This window comes from Camponotus vicinus, unplaced genomic scaffold (genome assembly GCF_025532165.1).
Source record: "Camponotus vicinus isolate PSW18456_S1 unplaced genomic scaffold, iyCamVici1.0 SCAF_3, whole genome shotgun sequence".
Lineage (NCBI taxonomy): Eukaryota > Metazoa > Arthropoda > Insecta > Hymenoptera > Formicidae > Camponotus > Camponotus vicinus.
In genome coordinates, this window is record NW_028141967.1 from 24,756,231 (window position 1) to 24,765,261 (window position 9,031).

A 9,031-nucleotide genomic window follows, 5' to 3' on the forward strand; every position below is an offset into this window, starting at 1 on the left:
GGGATACCTGGGTCCGCCGCAGACTAACCGGAGGTGTAGCGTTGACGACGACGGTGTCGTCATGCTTTGCCAAATACCAACGCTTTCTGGCGGTCGCTCTCTGGCGTCCCCCGACGAAACGGTGTCGGCTTTGACGAGGTCGTGACGACATATCGCTCCTCGTCGTCTTAACATGAGAGTGACGATATCGCGTCGAATCGCGGAGCGAAATAATTATCATTGTCGCGAATCTTGCGAAATCGGAAAAGAAGCAAAGGAAGATTTTGAGCAGAAATTTCATTTATCGGAGGGGGTGATTTTAAATTAAAATTTTAGATGCGTGATAATTTTCATTAAAAGATGATTAAAAGATTGTTCCTTGATCAAATATTAACAAATTGAAATTGTTTAAATTTAATATATATATTCATATTTAATATATATTATTAATTTAATATTTAATATATAATATTAATTTAATATATATATTCATATTTACTATTTCTTTTAATATTGAAAGGAATTTTCAAATTAGATATCTATTAGAAATAAAAGATAATCGATCCCCCAATTATTTGCAGCAATAATCACTTTATATTAACACTGAAATAATAATTATAGCCTAATATTTAAGATTTGAACATTTGTAATTCACAAAATAAAATAATTACATCAAGGTAGTAGTAGTTGAGAGAATACATGAAGAATACTTATATTTTTATATTTTCCCTCTAGAGAATCTGAATATAGCGAACGGTAAAACGCAATCTTAATTTTACTGCTCTAACGCAATAATATACCGATTGTGAAAGACGGGTTTAAATTTTCAATGATATCAACGTGACATTTTGTAACAATGGTAGGACATGAAAATAGATTCTACTGTTACACGTCGTGTTGAAATCTTTGACATTAGATCTAAGTTTTTTATAATACTGAAAGAGAGAATGACAAAATCTGTAACTTTGTTATTATTAATCATCGAGAAACTCTTAATGTGTCAAGATTCTTTGTTGCAAATTTCTCTCTCTTTTTCTTAAATTAAAAGGTGAATGGCAAACTCAGGAAATTGGCAAAAGTCAATATCTCTTTTTCGTTGGTTGCCGCGGCAACGATGTCTTTGATTGTCTAGTTGGTGTGTGTGGAGACCACCCACTAACCAGGAAACGTGTTAAACACGAGCTTTGTTAATATTTACAAACGTAGGATTAGAATTAAACCCCCATATATTACAAAGCGCCACGTGGACGAAACAACTGCCGGGAAACAAGAGAGAGAGATTCGTATCAAGACGTATAAAAAACTAAATAAAGATTTCCGTGCCATAAGATACGCTAAGATATTACATCTACTCAACGCACAAGGAAAGCGATATAAAAAGGAATTAAATAAATTTCGAAGCAATGATGGAATAGTATATTTATCGATCAATCTCAAAGGAGAGAATTTTGCTTCCTGACAGAATTGTGATTCGTAGTTTAATTATTCTAAGATATCAAATATTGACATTTGTGAATAATGACGACCACTCTTTAAAATTTTTATTAAGGAATAAATTTTCTTTATATTTTTCATATATTGACATTACATGTGTCTGTTCTTTGCTTGTCATTGTTATGAAGATGTTATTAAGAGGCTACTGTTATATTTATTGTTATTGTTAATACATTGTTATTGTTCATAACAATATGTATAACAGTAGCATCTTAATGATCGATGAATTCGCTATTAATTAATTAATCTATTAATTCATAAGATGGCATGAGGTTTGAATCCTTTGGTAAACTTTATGACATCTCAAATGCACTTATGTACAGATCTTATTAGATTATCGCTATTCAACGGAAGACTGCATGTTGAATAAATTAGTTATTGTTTCGAGCAAAATTATTGTTCGCTCACGTATGCGGTGTGTGAAGCAAGTAACATTGTAATCTCCGGGATTATTTTATTAAAGGTCATCAGAGGCAAACTTGCCTAATGAGAATGTTACATCACAGTTCGGAACGAACGTACGGAATTACCTAACATTTCATAGAAAATCCTTCCTTACACCCTGGGTGCAGTGACGTAGAGCGATAAAGCTCGCGATAGGGTATCGCCCGGAGGATATATATTTTTCGCCCGCTATTTCGGGACTCATTCTACGAGTCGGACCATACCGCACCACATCACACGTGTTGTGCCGATATGGTACAATCGTAAATCAGAAGTGAGTTAATCGAGACCTGCTGGAGACTATTGGATTCTCAATTTCTTCTCGTTTCTTTTCCTTCGGAAACCCGAATTTTGATTTATCGCATAGATATATCTACCACGCAGCTGCAAGTAATGTGAGAAATTATAAATGTAAATGTCATTGTGCGCGAAAAACGTGACAAAATTCTTCTTTCGACCGACTGACTTGAAGAAAGCGCCATAAATATACCTGTTTTTAAAAGGGAGATCTGTTTACTTTTATTTCCCCTAAAATTTATTTCACATCAGTTGTTTACTATTGTGTGGAGAATTTTGCAGAATTTAACAACCAGAGAGAATTTACTTGTGCGAACAAACGAATTTTTTTCTCTCGAAATTGCACAGATCTCCAGAGTTGTGTGCAGATGGTATGAAAAAGTTCCACGGATATAATATACGGACTAATGAGATCCAGAATATTATTTTTGAAAAATATTTTCTTTGCGCGATTCGCACACATTTGCTAATATCCGTGAGTCGACAACGCGAAAACAATCTTGTGTATCTATAATATACCTTTCAATCTTTCGTGCAATTTTAATGGTTTAATTTTTCATTAATTTACGTTAACACATATATTTAGATTCTTGTAAAAAATTCGAAAAATCATATAAATATAGATCTGTAAAAACGAAAGCAAGATATGTATGTGAAATTAAGAGTTTAAAAATACTCGTGCTTCTCTTGAAAAAAAAAAATAGAAGTTTATTTCTGTAAAATTATAATACACAGAGATTCAAACGAAGTTTCTTTAAGAATTATCTCCTTAAAATTCATACATATATCAAGAATATATATATATATATTCTTAATTAAAATATTAATTCTATCTTCATATCTATCCACTTTTCATTTAATTAACATTGTACCAAACTAAATATGGAAAAAATTTGCACGGGACTTTCTCACTTTCTTTATAATATATGCCAAGAAAATTGTAGAATTATTCCAATATCCTTTCACGCTATCTTCACACGTATATTACTATATTAAAGATAAGAAGAGTTTCAACACGTTCGGACGAATTCAGATAAGATCCGCCAGCAGACACTTTGGCGTCTCGATGAGTGGTGTGCGCGAACACGGACTCTAAAGATAGAGAGACATACGTCGTTCCTTTACCTCGTCCTTCGCTTTTCCGCATAATTTTGCTTATTTTTCCCTCGCTCTCAGCTTTAGATTAATGCGCTTTTCGAAATGATCCCGAGATTCGAGAGATGTTTGTATCTGACATTTTAGAAATATAGTACACGATATACGCAAATATAAATGTATGTGTATAAGAAGAGAGCATTTCTCTAGACGTTTTTAAGAATTTTTTTTTTATTGAGAGGTCTTCCATCATGCGTCGGACAATTCAGATGGCAGGCAAGAACTTTAACAAGGACTTTAAAGTCTGCTTTTTCGAGAACTTTTATGACCAACAAACGACTGCTTTACATTAACGACACATTACCGGTACGTAATGGTATACGTTAGCTGACAATGGCTGTTTTTATCGATTGCGGAAAGCAGAACGGTCTTGCCGGAAGTGATAAACGACCTGCTAAACGAGCGATTGTGGACAACATCCGACGACATGCCGCTGAACCGCAAAATCCTTTCCCATCATCTATTAGATGACAAGTAAGTTTATGCAAAGTAGATATATTGTGCACGAATAACGTCAAAATATATTTTTTATCTCAATGTCAAAAATTATTAATATCATGACATATTTAAAAATATAATTGATCATATGTCTTTGATATATAATTAATAATACTTGATAATAATTAATAAAAATAATTAATAATAATAATTAATAATTATTATTAATTAGTAATAATTCTTTTTTCTATAATTTATTAAGAGACTTGCCAGACACAACACATGTCTCTAAAAAGAAATCTAAAAACGACTTAAAGACACTTTTTCCCTCAGATCTTTAAGATGTTTTTTTGGTTTTTTCATGCTACTTAAATTGTGTGTGTCATGTACATGTTCTAAAATTTATATCTTTAAATTTTTTAATTTATAACTATAATTATATCTTTGCGAATCTTTTCATGTAATAAAATTATATATTATCTTAATTTTTCCAAATCATTCATTAGAAAAACATATTATTTTTCAAGCTTGTTGTAAAAAGATTTATTAAATATACGGCTTAATACATGAGCGTTCGGTAATATTAAAATATACGATTTATTCTAACTTGTCGTGATGTTCTTTACGAGCTTTGAGGATATCGAAATCCTTCGATGAGTTCCTTGAAATCTACGATCGACTTGGCGGATTCCTTTCCGATACCTGAAACTCGATTTCGGAAGATTACCCACAAATGTTACGCGAAATCCTGTGCTGCTGTGCTTTATAGCTGACGCGGAAATCGAAATCTTGATTAGCTCTAGCTTGAGAAATCTACAGCATTCGATGTGTGTGCATACATGTATGGATAGTATATCTATTTATCAATAAATAAGCTGTTTTTTTTATGTAAATCCTTTTCTATTTTTTTATATAGATAAAATGAATTGCAATCCAGAAGACTATCGTGAAAATAAAACTAAAAAATTTAGAATTCATATATCATATATTTATACAAAATTTTAGTTTAAAAATAGTCGAAAAAATAAAAAATACAAAATAGTTACCATAGTAAATAATACATCTTATATCTTTTTCTTTTTTTTCGGTTTCTTCGGATAAAATTGTTAATTAATTATAGAATTTATTTATAAGAAAATAAAATAATTGACTAAATATTTTCTGAATTGAAACATTAACTACGTTACAATCAGAATCTCGAAATGCGTTGAAACGAATCATCGATAAAACATATCAGAAATTTCGTTTCTAACGGATTTCCTAAAAGCTTCGATCCTCAAGTGGACGATATACGTCACGGAAACGTCAGGACGAATCAAATCCTCAGGTCAGTCGGAGTTAAATATCGTTACGATTAATCGCGTAATCCTCGACGATAAATTTTGCGTGGGTGAAAACGTGTTAAATTATCATTGTACGAACTTTATCTCAACTTTGAACAAACGATATTAAACGCTTGCTTAATAGCAGTTGCGTCAATCGAAAATTCAATAAATGTTCTGTTTTATATTTTATTTTGTACATTGCAGATTTGTTTTTATAATAAAATAGGGCGTATTATTATTATACGAAAAATTGCACTGATATTTCAAAATTATCGCGCTTTGTTTTTGTAAAAAAAATCATGAAAAATTTAGCCAGGATTGATTCTTTCCAAAGATTCATCTTCTTTCTTGCAATAGGGAGAAATAATTAATGTCGAAAAATAAATTACATTTAATTCAGTTTTCTATTTCGATTTCGCTGGAGGGAGGGCGAGTTTGACGAGTCGTCTCAAGATGACAAATCACGACTTCGTTTTCGGCATCTCTTAAGCAATTAAGCAATTATCATGAAATATTGTGACGGCTGTCGGTTTGAAAAATTTGACGTAACGGTCCGTGTTTCTAGCGTGAAAGCGCTGATAAAGTATGTATACGCGAAGCTTAGCGCGCGATAATATTTATAGGAACGGAGAGAAGTTAAAAAGAGTAAGCACCGAAGAAATAAATATACAAGTCGAGGCAAAGGACTCGGCGGTGCTGTTTGCTGCACGCTTTGAAGGTGTGCTGGCCGCGCGATGGCTATATCGTACGTTTGGCTATACAACATTTGGGGGATAACACCTTGAATCTGATCGTAAATCCGTAAGCGCCTATAATTCACATGTAGTGTATGTACACAAATGCTGCTATGACCAGAGCTAGCAAACCGTATTGTTATCGCTCGCTCGACTATGATTAAACAAGATTTAATATATAGAAATATATAAGAATAATAATAATAGAATTCATCTCTCTAAAAATCGGATAATTAATGAGATTAGGAAAAGTGCGAGATATTTAAAATTCATTGGCAATTCATGCTGGAAAATATTGCGGAAAATATGAGCAGCATCATTACTCGCCCTCTCTAGAAGATTTATTATACATAATAGAATAATCATTAGATAAATACAATATTAATGACAATGAATATATATATGATTAATCGTGCGCATTGAGTTTATTATAATAATATTATTATAATAAATTATTCTAATATTATTCTAATATTATTATTTTATTATCATTCTAATATCTTTTTAAATCTTTATCATTAAAATATTAATTTAATTTCTATTATTTTTTTTCAAGAATTTATATTAATAAGAAATTCTGTGATTATGCCTGCTTATTCTACCGATATATCCCTTGGTATCGCGCTAATGGCAAAATGAGGCGAAAACGCGAAACGATGGGGATGCAAAACCGAAAAGGAGAAAGAGACAAAGAATCACGGAAGGACATTGGTAGCGTAACAGCGCCAGAATAATCATCCCAGTGGCGTCTTTTAATCCGTACCGCCATACGAATCTATTTTTCGCCGGACAATCGCGCCAGAAATATCGGATTGGCCTCTCTTCGCGATAATTTTGTTCTGGTGCTCACATGATCGCCACTTGGTGCGTATACCAAGTCGTCGGGTAAAACTCGGGGAATGTGTATCGCTCGTTTCACAGCTCACCGTCGAGATTTTCACGATCTGACCCACTTCTGCCGGATAAAAGATAGTCGATATGATATTTTAAGTATAAAAGTAAGAAATTTTCTGTAGCAAAAAGAATCTCTTTTTATTATTTATATTTAAATATATCTTACATATATATATTTAAAAAATATAACAAATAAAAAATAAAACATTTTCTATGGAAAATCTCAAAAGACGGTTCTTAAAATGATTCATAAAAAATTTATCCCACGTGCGCGTTAATGTTTGGCGAAAAAAAATCAAAGTCGCTCGCGGGGGTTGATCGGGGAGGAAAAGATTCGCCAGAGATTCTCTAGAGATACGCAATGCGAAACGCGCATCATTCGATCGCCGATCGGCGAGACTGGGTTAGAACTCGTCGTACGTATTATAAAATGTGCGAATTATTTTTAGATCGACGTAAAAATATCGCAAGGTCGCCGCACGCTGTTGTCCGACGCGGGCGAGTCTGGTCGCTTCGAGAAGCTTTGTGCTTCCCCGAAGACGAGACACGAGATGCCGCCACCGCGTGGAGAAACATCCCCGTTGACGTTACCACGAAGATTCACCGGGTGGCAATTCAGAGAAAGGCAGAATATTCGCGGAAGCCTGACTTCTCGATCGATGATAGGATGAAGCTGCTGCTACCAAAGTCGCCGATGATCATATGACAGTAAGTGCACCGACAATTATATAAAATGATATAAATATATATAATATTTCGTCATAATAAAAACGCCATGAGATAGGAAATTATAATAAATATATAAATATATAAAATATAAAATATAATAAATAATAATATAAAATATAAAATATATAAAATATAAAATATAATAAATAATAATATAAAATATAAAATATATAAAATATAAAAATATAAAATATAAAATATAATAAATAATAATATAAAATATAAAATATATAAAATATAAAAATATAAAATATATAAAATATATAAATATATAAAATTTACAATTTAGATAACAATATTTTAAGATCTTTTCTAATATTTAATTTTAATTTTAAAAATACATCTTTTATTTTTTTTAATATTTTATTTATTAATACATGTAGTTTTATAAGAAAAAAATTTTATTCAAAATTCTTTTTTGACGTTTGTTTTATTTTAATATTATATATGATGATGTTAAATTCTCTATGATATTAAGATGCAAAACAAATTAAATTACAAAATTTATTATATACGTATTAAATTTATTTATCTATTATATATAATGGTAACAAACAATCTCTCAGATTTCTGCGAGTCAATGAAACAAGCGACGACATCGGCGCTTATATTTTCTCTGGCATCGATTGTAAAGCTCTATTTAATGCTTGCGGCAAAATTAGATGTTCATGTAATTTTAGAATAGTTTCTTTTATTGTAAAAGAAGAGGGGATAATAATGCTGCAAATGTTTGTTGCAGCATTGGATAAAAATGTCCATAAGAATTTAAATAAGTGGATTTTAGAATTCTACTCCACTTTTTCTCTCTTCTTTTCTCGCCTTCAGACCTTGCCTTAGATTTAGAGAGCTAAAATAATTTAATTGGAGCATGCCATTCTTCCAGTCTTGCCTCGCAGAATGTCTCGGTCGACGATGAGTCAAAGAACTAGAATGATACACGATTTAATTTTATTTGTAGGCGAATATCGTGGGCGAACAAACGAATCTCGAACGTAACATTATATCACGTATGTGCTTGATACGTTTGAAAATTTAACGTTGAAAACATTAATTAGCATTTTTAAGAATATCGCATTCTAAGTCTTGCATTCAAAACATTGATTTTCAAGAATGTTGCATTTTAAAATATGGTACGTCTTTTTAGTGTCTTGAGAAAAATGCAAAACATATGTTCTCCTTTCTATTCTGTAGATTCTTCAATCTAGCGAAATGATGCAGATGCATTGAAAATTGTTGCGATCAACGAACGATGCAGATTTGATGCGCGCGTGTGTATCCTCCTTTTTGGATCTCATCTCGTTCCAAGATCTAATAAGAGATCCTCCCCCCAAGGCCTTTGGCCTTTCGTCGGGAGTGCACTGTCTGGCCGCGCGCGTTAGTTCCATCCGAATGCAACAGCTACCTGTGACGATCTGCATGCATACGCACGGCGCGGATAGGGCTTATTTATGGATTATATGGTGGAACCTTTGCCAGACGGCGGAGTACGAGAAAACGACGGAAGCCAAGCGTCACACGCGTTACGTGTACGCACGTAGTATG

General features: G+C 32.4%; 1 long non-coding RNA gene across 1 annotated transcript; it reads left to right on the forward strand.

Moving 5' to 3' along the window:
• The first annotated feature begins 3,716 nt into the window (after positions 1-3,716).
• Positions 3,717-9,031, forward strand: LOC145969402 (uncharacterized). The gene is made up of 3 exons (XR_014438092.1): positions 3,717-3,843; positions 7,210-7,468; positions 8,681-9,031. It is a non-coding gene; the product is annotated as an uncharacterized LOC145969402 (long non-coding RNA).